The sequence below is a fragment of the Tamandua tetradactyla genome, chromosome 9 (assembly GCF_023851605.1).
Source record: "Tamandua tetradactyla isolate mTamTet1 chromosome 9, mTamTet1.pri, whole genome shotgun sequence".
In the NCBI taxonomy this organism is placed as follows: domain Eukaryota; kingdom Metazoa; phylum Chordata; class Mammalia; order Pilosa; family Myrmecophagidae; genus Tamandua; species Tamandua tetradactyla.
Genome location: NC_135335.1, coordinates 26,344,888 through 26,359,842, shown reverse-complemented (window position 1 = coordinate 26,359,842; position 14,955 = coordinate 26,344,888). Strand labels below are relative to the sequence as shown.

At 38.5% G+C, this 14,955-nt stretch overlaps 1 pseudogene; it reads left to right on the top strand.

Moving 5' to 3' along the window:
- Window positions 1-14,043: 14,043 nt before the first annotated feature.
- On the top strand, window positions 14,044-14,577 carry LOC143646014 (large ribosomal subunit protein eL21 pseudogene; annotated as a pseudogene).
- Window positions 14,578-14,955: the final 378 nt, after the last annotated feature.

Genomic DNA, 14,955 nt, shown 5'->3' with positions numbered 1-14,955 from the left:
CCTAGGGTTTTCTTTGTGGTCAAATTTGTTCTCCATCTAGTCATCTTTCATACTGACCAGTTGTCATATTGTTTCTCTTCCTCAGTCACCTCCCCAAACCAGGCACCTACGATAGCCTGCCTCAGGGATGGGGGTTGGTAGTGGCCACCATACCACTGTCACTGTTTGTGGGTAAAACCAGTCTTCTTTCTCTCAGTAGTGTTCTGTTTTTCACTTGCCTGCAAGACTTTGGTTTGTTTTAGGGCACTGCATGAATGGTTGGGTTGTCTGAGTTTCTCAGCCTAAACAGAGGCAGGTTCCCATGCACAAGATCTAGACCTGCTCCAATTGGCCTGAAAAATTTTCTGAATGGTTTCTGAAAAAGTCCTTCCATTCTCTTTCATTTTCTGATCTTCCCAGCACATGGTCAAGTTCAATAACTTAATAATTTCAGAGCTGTTTGCCTTTGTAGCACAGGCTGCACCTCACAAGCTCAGGCTGAGACCATGGGATTCCTGTTCCTTCCCTTTGCAAGCCAAAATCTGGCCTAAAATGGGTCTTTGTTCCCACTTTATTTGTAGTGTAGTCTTCCAGCCATGTCAGTCATTAGCCTTCCCTCAGTCTGAGATCAGTCCTCTCACTCCCATTTCTCATAGCAGTATGGAAAGGACTTTCAGACTCAGGATTACAAAGCTTCTGTCCATGTTCTCTCAGACTCTGTCTTTCATGACCTTGGCCTTGAAATGTTACCCCCTGTTCCTTGGGTCTCCAAAATGTGAGTGTCTGTTCCACTACTGTGAGAGAATATGTATTCACTGTCTGCTTTGGCAGGGTTTCCCACTGTTGTTTAACTACCCCTCCTGAGCTATGTGTGAGACTGAGTGAGAGGGAGGAAAGGGGAATTTCCTACCCAATATTCTTCTATTTCTTCAATTCAACATTTATAGGGTCCCTCTTCAGTCCATATTCCCCTACATTCTGAAAAATTCAGAATTGTTCTTTTTTATCACTGAATCTCTGAAGAGAGATTTTCACCAGCTGTTTATGTCAACAAATTGATGTTGTCACGTCCCCTTTGACCGAATTTTGAGGAGACATTGGCTACCATTTTAGTTCTTGAAGAAAGTATAGCCATGCTGACCCTTTGATTTGAGAATTCTGGCCTCTAAAACTGTAAGCCAAGTAATTTGTGTTTCATAAGACAATGAATCACCTAATATTGTCATAGTAGCTCTTGCAAACTGAGAAAAAAGCCAATCAGTAATGATTACTGATTTAAATAAACCCTTACTGTGAAGGTTTATGTTAATCTGGTTAGAAAGTTCGATATGTTTAATATTTGCTCCAGCTGCTTAAATTACTATATATATATATGCATGTGTATGTTGTTTGTTTTGAGTTTTCTGTGGAGTAGAACTTGCTCATAGAAATGGCTCTGGATGTATTACATCCAGTGGTTCTGTGTTAGTTAGATTCAGTTGTCAACTTGGCCAGGTGAGCATACCTACTCTTGTTGCTGCGGACATAAGTCAATGGTGTGTGAACCTCATCTGTTGCCAATTACATCTGCAGTCAACTAGGAGGCGTGTCTGCTGCAATGAGTGACGTTTGACTTAATTGGCTGGTGCTTAAATGGGAGATTGCAACGTAGCACTGCTAAGCAGCTCAGCATTCCTTATCTCAGCACTAGCAGCTCAGCCCAGGCCTTTGGAGATGCAGAAAGAAGTCACCCCGGGGAAAGTTGTTGGAACCCAGGGGCCTGGAGAGAAGACCAGCAGAGACCATCTTGTGCCTTCCACGTAAGAAAGAACCTCAGTGGAAAGTTAGCTGCCTTTCCTCTGAAGAACCAACAAAATAAATCCCCTTTTATTAAAAGTCAATCCATCTCTGGTGTGTTGCATTCCGACAGCTAGCAAACTAGAACAGATTCTCATATCTTCACTTTGAGATCATTATGGGGTACCAAGATGTAATACCCATGGTAGTGCTGCCAAACTCATGTCTTTCAGTTTTAAATAATTACCATGTAAGAATTCCTATGAGTTTATGGCTCCTTAGCTTCTGTTCTAGTTATCAAATATAAGATAAAATTGTCTTAAAACTAGAATTATCTGATGAGTTCAAAATATCATTGATTTTAATTGTTCAAGTTTTTCTTGCTATCTAAATACTGGTGACTTTCAAGATTTTAATACTTCAGAGCTTAGCTCTAAATTACTTTATCTTTGAAAGATAGTTTTGCTGTAGAGAACAACCTTGGTTGACATGGTGTTTTTTTTTTACTTTTTAATTATTTTAGTCATTTGAAAATGCAATTCCTGGCTTCAGTTGTTTCTTATGAAAAGCGTATTGTAATCTAATTCAGTTTCCTTTTACATTGTGAAATGTGTCTCTCACTTTGGCATGCTTTTGCTTGTTTGACTGTGATGAACATAAGTATGTTTATACTATCTGAGTTCCTTGAGCTCTGTGGATGTGTTGATGAAAGTTTATAAGGAAATTGGGGGAAAGACATTATTTAAATACCTTTCATGCTCCTTTATACTGTCTTCTTGTGGGACTGCTATTTATTATACTTTAGTACCCATAGTCATTTCCCACATTTCCTCATATTCTGCTCCTTTTTTGATGATTGTTTTTCTCTGTTCTTCAGATTGCTTAATCTCTATCAACATATTTTCAAATTCTTTGTATATATCTCATGTCAGCTCAAATAAAATGTTCAGTAACTGGTAATTTAAAAAAATTTAAATTTTTTTTTCTAATTTCCAAAAATAAAATGTTACTTTTAATGGTATTTGTTATAGTGATACTTAATCATCAGTTTTCAACATAACATCCTGTGCTGGTTGAAATGTTGTATACCCCAGAAAAATCATGCCTGTTAATTCTGATTCAATATTGTAGGGGGGGACCTTTTGATTAAACTGTTCCCATGGAGATGTGACCCACCTATTGTAGGTGGAAGTTTTTGATTAGGTGGTTTCCATGGATATGTGTCTCCACCCATTCATGGTGTTGTTGCTTCCTGCAGTCCTTTAAGAGGGAACAATTTTTGAAAAAGATTCAGAACTGACAGAGCCAGTACAAGACCAGATGTTTTCAGATGCAGAAAGGAAACACCCTTGGGGAAGATGTTTGAAATAAAAAGCCAAAGGGCAAGCAGATGCTGGCCATGTGCCTTCCCATCTGACAGAGGTATTCTGGAGACATTGACCTTTCCTGAGTCAAGGTATCTTTCCCTAGATGCCTTAGTTTTGACATTTTACAGCTGAAAACTGTAAACTTACAAACTAATAAGTGGTCTTTTAAAAAGCCATTCCATTTCTGGTATATTGCATTCCCATAGTTTTAATAAACCAAAACACTTCCTTTAATGCAATATGCATTTTCTGAATTGTATGGACTGGTCCATTGAACCACAGGAGTGGTGTTCCCCTGCTATACATGTAGATGGGTATGCTCTTTTGGCCAAAGAAAAAATTTTTCTGGCCAGACCTCTGGTTTCATGCTTCTCTCCTTGATGTCCTTCTGTCCTCAATTTGTTCCTTCTCTTTCTCCTTTAGTTCAGATTGATAGTGTTTCAGTTCAAACTCATTGCACAATAAAACCTTTATGTGTTTGATGAATTTGAGTTAATTTTCATACATGAAATAGGGATCCTCATTCATATTTTTGGTATGCATGTCCAATTCTCAAGGAAGCTTTTATTTAAGAGACTTCTCTGTCATAGTTGAGTTGAATTTACTTCTGTATCAAAGTTCAATTGTCTGCAGATGAGTGGGAATATCTGTGAACATCCAATTTGATTCCATCAGTCAATATATCTATCTTTATGCTATTATCATGCTGTTATGACCACTGTAGTTTTGTAATATACTTTGAAATCAAGCAGCACATGATCTCCCATTTCATTATTCTTTCTCAAGATACTTGTAGCTATTCATGGCACCCTTTCCATTAAATTTAGTTATATATTTTTCTACTTCAGCAAAGTAAGATTTTAGGATTTTTATTGGTAGTGGATTGAATCTATAAATGAATCCTGGTAGAATTGACATCTTAACTTTATTTAGTCTTCCAGCCCCTGAACACAGTATATCATTCCACTTATTTAGGTCTGTATGATTTCTTTTAACAATTTATTGTAGGTTTCACAGGTCTTTTGTGGCACTGATAAAATTTATCCGTAGCTATTTGATTCTTTGGTTGTTGTTGTTAGTGAAATTTTTTTCTTAACTTCTGCCTCAGATTTCTCATTACTAATGTAAACAAACACCAATGACTTTTAGGCATGGATTCTGTGCCCTGCCATTTTGCTGCACTCGTTTATTAGCTCTAGAATCTCATCTGTGTATGTTTCAGGATTTCTGACCTATAATGTAATAGTTAGGTTCTGATGTTATCTTGGCCAGGTGAGCTGCCCAGTTGTCTGGTCAGTCAAGCACTGGTCTAACCATTAACACAAGGTTATTCCATGGCTTGCTAAGAATCCAGAAGACTTCTTTATTAAAACATGTCAGTTGATTGCAGCATTTTCTGATTACATCTATGACCAACTAAGGGCACCCCCCAACAAGATAATTCAATCATCTTAGGTAATCCAATCTAAGGCACCAACAAGAGGTTACCTTCACTCACAAAGTTCCGATTAAGTTCAGGGTTTCTCTCTCAAGTGGAAAAGCACATGGTGAACATAGTGGCATTTTCTTGCTTTCTCTTGAGGCCTCTTGTTTCATGAAGCTCTCCCAGGGGAATATTCCTTCTTCATTTCCATAGTCTCTGGTTGCATGGGCTCTGGATCTCATCATTTTCATCACCCTATTGTGGCTCAGCGCTCTTGGAATCTCATCAATCTGTTGTCATTATCTGCTCTCTCAGAATCTCCAGCTTTTTCCAAAATGCTTCCTCTTTTAAAGGATTCCAATAAACTAATCAGGTCCCATGTGGAATGGGTGGAGTCTCAACTTCCTCTATTCAAAAGTTTATACCCACAATTGGATGAGCCACATCTCCCCGAAGGTAATCCAATGAAATTTCCAACCTAGATTGTTGAATAGGGATTAAGAGAAATGGTTGCTCCCAAAACATTGATTCAGATTAAAATGTGGCTTTTCTAGGGTACATAAATTCTTTCAAACTGGCATAATAGGGACAAGAAAACCCTGGATTCTGCTAAGTTCTTGGTAGATAGACTAGTAATGGCTTGTCCTGAGGAAACAACCATAACATCTCTGGCTTCCCAGCCTCTGGTCTACTCAGTGGATTCTTCAATTCAACCTGTGCCTAAAAAGATTAATGGTTCAATGATGGCTAAACCTGCAACCACCTCCTCAGGGGAAACAGCCCTCATTGCTCTGTCTGGGGCTATTAATATTGTTTACCAGCTTAAACTGCAATGGAATACCCTGAAGTAATTGGCTTGAAAGACACTTCTAATTTTACATAACCCAGCCCCATTCCCCTTTTCTTCAAAATGTTGAACTCAATACCCAATAGGCCACAAAAGGTAAAGTACAAAGTGTGACCCATGAGGAGGCATACTATACTTCTAAAAATCTGCATGAGTTTTCCAATCTATATAGACAGACATCAATGGAATAAATGTGGGAATGGATATTAAGGGTGTAGTGTTATGGAGGAAGAAATGTAAAGGTAAATCAACTTGAATTTTTTGATATGAACCCAATAAGCAGAGATTCTGCATTCAGTGTTATAGCTTGAAGGGTTAGTTAAAGGGCTTTACTAGTTTGCTGCATGGTGGCCAAAACATGGATCAACAGTTGGCAGACATTACCTGAGGTCAAAATGCCAGAAATGCTGTGGTATAATGTAGAAGAAGGAATCCAGAGGCTTAGAGATATTAGAATGTTAGAGTGTATTTATCATGGAAGAACTGCTCACACTCTCTGGGAAAGCCCAAAGAACACACATTTAATAAGGACTTTGAGGAATAAATTTGTTAGAGTACCTTCATCATCCCTGAAGAATTCTATAGTTGCCCTTCTCAGTAGGTCAGATATTACTGTGGAAATTAATGTCACAGAGCTGGAATCCTTAAACACAATGGGGTTGATCATATCCTGACTAGGCAGAAGCTGCATGGCAAAAGTTAATTCCATGGAGAAGGTGGGTGTGGCCACAATAATGGGCAGCAGATGCAAAGCAGCAATCCAAATAATATGAGTCACAGAGACATGTGGCATTCTCTAGTAGATCATGGGGTACCTCGAAGTAAAGTAGATGGGCAGTCTATTAAATTCTTATTTGAGCTGTGTAAACAGAAGAGTTCTAGGTCAAGTGAACATAAGTCTAGTATGAAGTAAAAGCATAGAGAGTCACAGCCCCTTAATTCCAAGAGTTGAGACTGTTTACAGACTCAGAGCCCCTTGAATGAGGGGAAAGTTGGGAAAACTTTGGGAAAGGCCCTTTTACACTGCCCCAGATTTACACTGTTAACCTTTCTCCCAAGCTTCCACAAAAAGGCATTTGGCCTCTTACCAGGGCAACAGTGCATTGTGGAAAAGTAAATGATCAGATATTTCATGGATTACTAGACACTAGATCAGAATTGACACTAATTCCAGTAGACATAACATGTCATTCTATTCCACCAGTCAGAGTGAGGGCTTATGCAGGCCAGGCAATTAATGGAGTTTTAGCTGAGGTGTGTCTTACATTGGCTCCAATGGATGCCTGGGCCCATTCTGTGTTTATTTCTCCAGTTCTGGAATGCATAGTTGGAATAAACATTCTCAGCAACAGGCATAACCCCCACATTGGTTTATTGACTCATGGAGTGAGGGTTATTATAGTAATAAAGGCCAAGTGGAAGCCCATAGAAATGCCCCTACATAGCAAAGTAATAAATCAGAGGCAATACTGGATTTCTGGAGGGATTGTAGAGATTGCTGCCACTCTTAATGATTTGAAGGATGCAGGGGTGGTGATTCTCACCACATTCCTGTTCATTTCTATTTGACTTGCACAGAAAACAGATGTGTCTTGAAAGATGACCACTGAGTATCAATACCAACATGGACTTAACCAGATCGTGACTCAAATTGCCACTGCTGTTCCAGATGTGGTACCATTGCTTGACCAAATCAACACATCCTTGGGATCTGGTATGTAGCTATTGAGCTTACAAATGCTGTTTTCCTAAAAGCTGTTTGTAAGGTCTTCCAGAAACAATTTACATGCAGTTGGCAAGGGCAGCAGAGTATGTTTACTCTCCTATCTCATGGGCTAAATAAACTCTCCTGCCCTGTATCATAATCATGTCTGCAGGGACCTTGAAATGGTATACCTCTCAGAAGAAATAACACTGGTCCATTATATTGATTATATTATGTTGCTTGGACCTTGTTAGTGAGAAGTATCAACTACTGTGGACTCATTAGTTAGGCATTTGTATGTCAGGGGATGGGAAATAAATCCAAGAAAAATACAGGGACCTTCCACCTCTGTGAAATTTCTACGTAGTCTCAGGTGGCCAGTGGTACAGGGAATGCTGTGATATCCCTTCAAAATGAAGGATAAGTAGTTGCATCTGGCCCTATCTTTGACCAAAAGAGAGACCACAATGCTTAGTTGGCACCTTTGGATTTTGAAGACAGCATATTCCTCATTAGGGTTTGCTAGTCCAGCCCATTTACTGAGTGACCAGCAAAGTTGCTAGTTGTGAGTGGGGACAGAACAAGAAGAGGCTTTGTGACTTATCAAAGCCTCTGTGCAAGCTGTTCTACCACTTGGGTCTTATGATCCAGCAGATCAAATTGTACTGTCCGGAGCCTTTGGCAGGCCCCTATGGGAGAATTACAATGCAGTCCCTTAAGATTTCGGAGTAAAGCATTGCTGTACTCTGCAGATAATTCTCTCCTTTTGAGAAAGCTTTTGGCTTGCTACTCAGTCTTAATGTAGACTGAATGCTTAATCATGTGTCACCAAGCTACCATGAGACCTGAGTTGCCTATCATGAGCTGAGTATGATCTGATCAGCCAAGCCATAAAGTTGGGGGCAAACAGAAGCACTCCATCACAAAATGGAAATGGTATATAAGAGATAGGGCTCAAGCATGTCCTGAATACACAAGTAATTTACCTGAGGAAGTGGCACAAATGTCCATGGCCCACACTCCTGCCATATTACCTTCTCTTTCCCAACCCAGAGCTATGGAATCTTGGGGAGTTCTTTAAATTCAGTTGACTGAGGAAGAGAAAACTTGGGGCCATACTGCAGATTGTTCTGCACAATATACAGGTACCACTGAAAAAGTGGACAGCTTCAGGACTACAGCCCCTTTCTGGGATGCCCTTGATGAACAGTAGTGAGTGGAAATCTTCACAATGGGTAGAATGTTGAGCAGCATACCTGGCTGTTCATTTTGTTTGGAAGCAGAACTGGCCAGACGTGCATTTGTATACAAACTCATAGGTTGTTGCAAATGGTTTGACTGGATGGTCAGGGTTTTGGAAGGAGCATGATTGGAAAATTGGTGATCAAGAGGTCTGAGGGAGAGGTAGGTGGATAAACCTTTCTTAGTGGGCAAAAAACTTGAAGATATTTGTGTTCCATGTGAATGCTCACCAGAGGGTGACTTCAGCAGAGGAGGGTTGTAATAATCAAGTGGATAAAATGACTTATTCTGTGGCCATAAGTCATCCTCTCCCAGCTACTTCTGTAATTGCTGAAGGGGCTCATGAACAAAGTGGTCATGGTGGTTGGGATGGTGGTTATGCATGGGTTCAGCAACATGAACTTTCAGTTACCAAGGCTGACCTGACAGAAGTCACTACTGAGTGCCCAATCTGCCAGCAGCAGAAATCTACACTCAGTCCCTGACATGGCTTCATTTCCTGAGGTGATCAGCCTGCTACCTGATGGATGATTACATTGGACCACTTCTATCATGGAAGGGACAGTGATTTGTTGTAATTGCAATAGACATATACTCTGGCTATGGTGTCTTCACTGCAGAGAATGCTTCCATCAAAACTGCCAACTTTTGACTTATATAATGCCTTATCCACCATCATGATATTCCACATGACATTCCTTCCTATCAAGGAACTGACTTCACAGCATATAAAGTCTCATGCTCATGGAATTTTCTGTTCTTACCATGGTACTCATCATGCCCTGATTCGGTTGTTGTGGTTTTCCATTGACATTAATCACAGATCATGGTAATACTAAGAGGAGCCATAGAAGAACTCCTGAACTCCAGGGAGACTATTCTTTACCTCTATTGTGTAGTTGCCGCCAAATGTAGCCCACGATAATGAGGCTCAGTGACCCCAACAAGTATGGTAACCCCCTTCCTTGCTTGTTGATAGGCAGCTGAGTTGATAGAGTAATAGAATGGCCTTTTGAAGACCCAATTAGGTCACCAACTAGGTAGCAATACCAAGCAGGGTTAGGGCAGTGTTCTCCAGATGTCTGTGTTTGCTCTGAATCACCATCCACTCTATGGTTCTGTTTCTCCCATAGCCAGCATGTATGGCCTAGAAAACACGGGGCCTAAATGGGAGAGGCACCCCTCACTAGGGCTGCTTCCTGTCCTTGAAACGTTAAGCACTGATGGTCTACAAGTCTTAGTTCCAAAAGAAGGGGTGCTCCTACAAGGGGACACAATAGTGATTCCATTTATCTGAGATTTATGATTGCCACCTGGCCACTTTGGGCTCCTCTTGCTTCTAAATCAACAAGAAAGGAAGTGGATTACTATACTTGTTGGGGTCATTGATCCTGAATATCAAGAGCTACATATGGCTGCAACTACACATTGGAGGTAAAGAGCAGTTTTCCTGGAGTTCAGGAGTTCTGCTAGGGCTCCTCTTAGTATTACCATGATCTGTGATTAATGTCAATGGAAAACTGCAGCAACCCAATAAAGGTAGGACACAAATGGTTCTGAAACTGCAGTTATTCAGGTTTAAGTCACCCCATCAGATAAGAACCATGGTTAGCTGAAGTGCTTGTGAGGGTAAAGGTTACATGGAATGGGTAGTGGAAGAAGGTACTGATCACTATGTGCTATGAGTAAATGAGTAGTTACAGAAGTGAGGACTGTGATGGTATGAATATTTCCTCCTTATTTTGTCATAAATATATTTGTATTCATACATAAAGTAAATATCTTGTTTTCTTCCTAGTATTTAAGTTATAGTGTATCAAGTTTAAGAGAGAATTTTACCTAAGGACTTGCATCCTCTTGTGGAGAGATTTAGTTCATTTCTGGTATACACAGAACAGTTGAGTATTGTTAGGCAAAATACGTATGTTATTGTGTTCTATTTAGAAATTAAGTATGTTTTAAGGTGATGTGTATAGCTGAAATTGAAAGGGGTTCTGTGATGGTTAGAGTTTGGTGGCAACTTGGCCTAATGATAGTGCCCATTTGTCTGGTCAGGCAAGCACTGGCCTTAGCATTAGTGCAAGGTTATTCCATGGCTCATTGATAAACCAGAAGGCATGTTTATTCAATCATCAGTCAGTTGATTGCAGCTATGTCTGATTACATCTACAATCAATTAATGGAACACCTCCTACTAATGAGATAATCCAAACAGCTGGACTCTGAGCCAATCAGTTGAAGACTTTTAAGGGAGAAGAAAGAATTTTCACTGCTTCTTCAGTCAGTAAGCCTCTTTTGTGGAGTTCAAGCCCCTTCACCAAAATAGTCAGCTTCAAAGCCTGAACTATGGATTTTGGACTGTTTCATTCCCATGTTTAGATGAAATACTACTATAAATCTCATATGTACAGATATCTCCTGTACATATCCTGTACAGAGATCACTGTTTCTATAGAGACCCCTAGTAGAAATAGTTTCACATCATCTGCAAAAAGTGAATGCATTTCTTCTTTCTTTCCATTTATTTTATTCTATTCAATTCTATCCTACCATATCCTACTCTACTCTATTCTATTCTGTTTATATTTCTCAGAGGGTGCATGCTCCAGGAATCAAACCTGGGTCTCCCACATGAAAGCTGAGCATTCTACCACTGAATCACCCATGCACAACCTAAAAAATTTATATTTTTTAGGGGATGCACTTTATTTATTTTTGGATACACTTTATTTCTTTTTCTTAGCTAATTACTTAGGCTTGACTTTCTAGCACAATATTGAATAAGAACAGTGACATTAGGCTTCCTTCTGTTGTTCCTGATCTTAGAGGAAATGCTTTCAATCTTTCCCTATTATGATGTTAGTTGTGGGTTTTTCACATATTCCCTTTACAATGTTGAAGATGTTCCCTCTATTCCTAATCTTTGAAGTGCTTTCATCATAAATGATGTTGGTTTTTGTCAAATGCCTTTTCTTCAACAACTGAGATGATCAATTGTTTTTCTATTTTGATTTATTGATGCGATGTATTACAATAATTGATTTTCTTGTCTGTACTACCCATGCATACCTGGAATAAATTCTACTTTGTCCTGATGTATAATTCTTTTAATGTGTCACTCTATTTGATTTGCAAGAATTTTGTTGAGGGTTTTTGCATCTTTTTTTCATTAAAGAGATTGGTCTGTAATTTTCTTTTCTTGTTGTATCTTTGACTGGCTTTGGTATTAGGGTGGTTTTGACTTCATTGAATGAGCTGGCAACTTTCCTTCATCTTTAATTTTTTTGAAGAATTTGAAGAGAATTGGTAATAATTCTAGAATGCTAGATCAGTTCACAGGTGAAGCCATCTCATCATGGACTTTCCATTTTGGGGGCTTCGAGGACAAAGTCAATCCATTAACTTGTTATCAGTTTGGTGATGTTGCCTATCTCTTCTCAAGTTAAAGCTCACTTTTCATGCCTTTCTTGGAAGTATTCCTTATGTCTAGTTTTTTTTATCATATAGTTGCTCATAGTATCCTCTCATTATCTTCTTTACTTCTAGAGGCAGGGCCAGTTGTTATGTCACCATCCCCATTTCTGATTTTATTTATTTGCGTCCTCTTTCTTTTTTTGTCATATAGCTAAGGCTCCGTCAATTTTAGTGATTTTTTCAATGAGCAAACTTCTGGTTTTGTTGATTCTCTCTATTGATTTCATGTTCTCAATTTCATTTATTTCTGCTCTAATATTAGCTTTTACATTCCTTCTTTTTGCTTTGGGGTAAGCTTGCTGTTGTTTATATAGTTTCTGCAGTTGAAAAGTTAATTCTTCAATTTTTGCTATTTCTTCTTTTTGAAATTAGGCATTTAGGGTAATACATTTCTCTCTTATCACTGAATTTGCTGCATCCCATAAGTTTTCATATGCTGTGTCCTCATTTTCATTTGCCCCATGGTGTTTATTAGTTTCTCTGGAAATTTCTTCCTTGACCTACCTGTTTAAATGTGTGTTGTTTAGCCTCTATATATTTGTGAACTTTCCAGCCTTCAACCAATTATTGATTTCCAACTTCATTCCATTACAATCTAGAAAATGTTTTGTATAATTTCAATCTTTTTAAACCTATTGAGACATATTTTTTGACCCAACATGTGGTCTACCCTGGCAACTATTCCATGAGCATTTGAGAAAATGTATATCCTTTTGGAAGGTGTTCAATGTTCTTTAAATGTCTGTCAAGTCTAGTTCATTTACTGTGCTACTTGAAACCTCTATTTTCTTATTGATCCTCTGTCTAAATGTTCGACCCATTGATGAGAGTGGTGTATTGAAATTTCAAACTGTTACTGTAAATTTGTATACAAAATACATTTGTGTTTTGTGTATTTTGGGGGACTAGGCTTCAGTGCAAATAGGTACTTATGACTGATATGTCTTCTTGATTAATTGTCCCTTCTATTACTACCTTGCGTCTTTCTTTGTTTCTTTCAATTGTTTTATATTTGAAGCCTAATTTGTCTGATATCAGTATATCTATGTCTGCTCTTTTCCAGTTGTTATTTTTATGAAGTTTATTTTTCCAATCTTTCATGTTCCACTAATTTTTATCCTTGGCTCAAAAGTGAGTCTGTTATATGCAACATATAAATGGGTCCTGTTTTTTAATACATTCTGAGAGTCTAAGTCTTCTGACTCAGGAGTTTAATCCATTTAATGCTATTATTGTAGCATTGCTTTGCAGTGCTTTTTTTTTTTTTTACCATTTTTTGTTTTGTTTTTTATCCATATTATATATATATATATATATATATATATATATATATTTTATTTTTTCATCCTTACTGAGAATCTTCATTTATAAACTCTTCTCCAGATTTCTCCCTCTTATTTTTTCTATCTGCCTGCAGTTCTCTGGTATTTCTTGTAGATCAGGTCTCTTGTTCGCAAATCTTCTCATGTCTATTTGTCTGAAAAAATGTTAAAGTCTCCTATATTTTTGTAGGACAATTTTTCAGAATATAAAATTCTTCATTGGCAGTTTTTCTCTTTCAGTATCTTAAATACATTATATCATGGCCTTCTTGATTCCATGGGTTCTCCTGAAAAATCCACACACAGTCTTATCAAGCTTCCTTCATAAGTGATTGATTGCTTTTCTCTTGCTGCTTTCAGAATTTTCTGTCATTGATATTTGACAATCTGATTAGTAAGTTCCTTGGAATAGGCATATGTGGATCTATTCTGTTTGGTTTATGCAGCATTTCTTTACTCTGTCATTTTATGTCTTTCCTAACAGATAGTACATATTCAATGATTATTTCCTCCATTACTCTTTGTGCCCCTATTCCCTTCTCTTCTCTTTCTGAGACACCAATAAAATATGAGAAGTATTTCTGCTCTTCATATTGTCATTCAACTTCTTGAGACTCTACTCATATTTTTCAATTCTTTCCCTATCTGTTCTTTTGTGTGTAGGATTTCAGATGTCCTTTCATCTAGTTCACTATTCTTTTATTCTGCTTCTTCAAATATACTGCTGTAGGTCTCTTTTAGTTTGTAAAAACTGCCAGAATGCAATATGTAAGAAATGTAATGGCTTTTAGAAAGGGGAACTTATTAAGTTGAAAATTTTCAGTTTTAAGGACATGAAAATGTCAAAATTAAGGCAGCCAAGGAAAAATATCTTGATTCAAGAAAGGCCAATGGGCCTTTCAGCCGGAACCGCCATCTTGCAGTGATTTACCAAAATGACGAACACAAAGGGGAAGAGGAGAGGCACCCGCTATATGTTTTCTAGGCCTTTCATAAAATGTGGAGTTGTTCCTCTGGCCACATACATGCGAATCTACAACAAAGGTGATATTGTAGATATCAAGGGAATGGGTACTGTTCAAAAAGGAATGCCCCACAAATGTTACCATGGCAAAACTGGAAGGGTCTATAATGTTACCCAGCCTGCTGTTGGTATTGTTGTAAACAAACAAGTGAAGGGCAAGATTCTTGCCAAGAGAATTAATGTGCGTATTGAGCATATTAAGCACTCTAAGAGCCGAGATAGCTTCCTGAAACGTGTAAAGGAAAATGATCAGAAAAAAAAGGAAGCCAAATAGAAGGGTACCTGGGTTCAACTGAAGCGCCAGCCTGCTCCACCCAGAGAAGCACACTTTGTGAGAACCAATGGAAAGGAGCCTGAGCTTCTGGAGCGTATTCCCTATGAATTCATGGCATAAGAGGTGTAAAAAAATAAAACACTTGTGGATTGTAAAGAAAAAAAAAAAAGAAAGGCCAATGGGTGCAAAACATCTCTTCATCAGCTGGAAAGGTTCATGGTGATGTGTGCTAACTTTCTCCCCTTGCTTCTTGTTTCATGAAGTTCCCTTGAGGGCATTTTACTTCTGCCTCTCCAAAAATCTATGACTGTTTGGCCTCTGTTGTTCTTTCCAAATGTTTCCCTCTTAATTGGCTCTGGTAAGCAACCCCACCTGAGTGGGTGGAGACACATCTCCATGGAAACCATATAATTATACCACACATAATTGGGTGGATGGTGTCTCCTTGGAAACAATAAAAAAAGACCCCTCCCAGCAATATTGGATGAAGATCAAAGTACATGGATTTTCTGGAGTGCATAA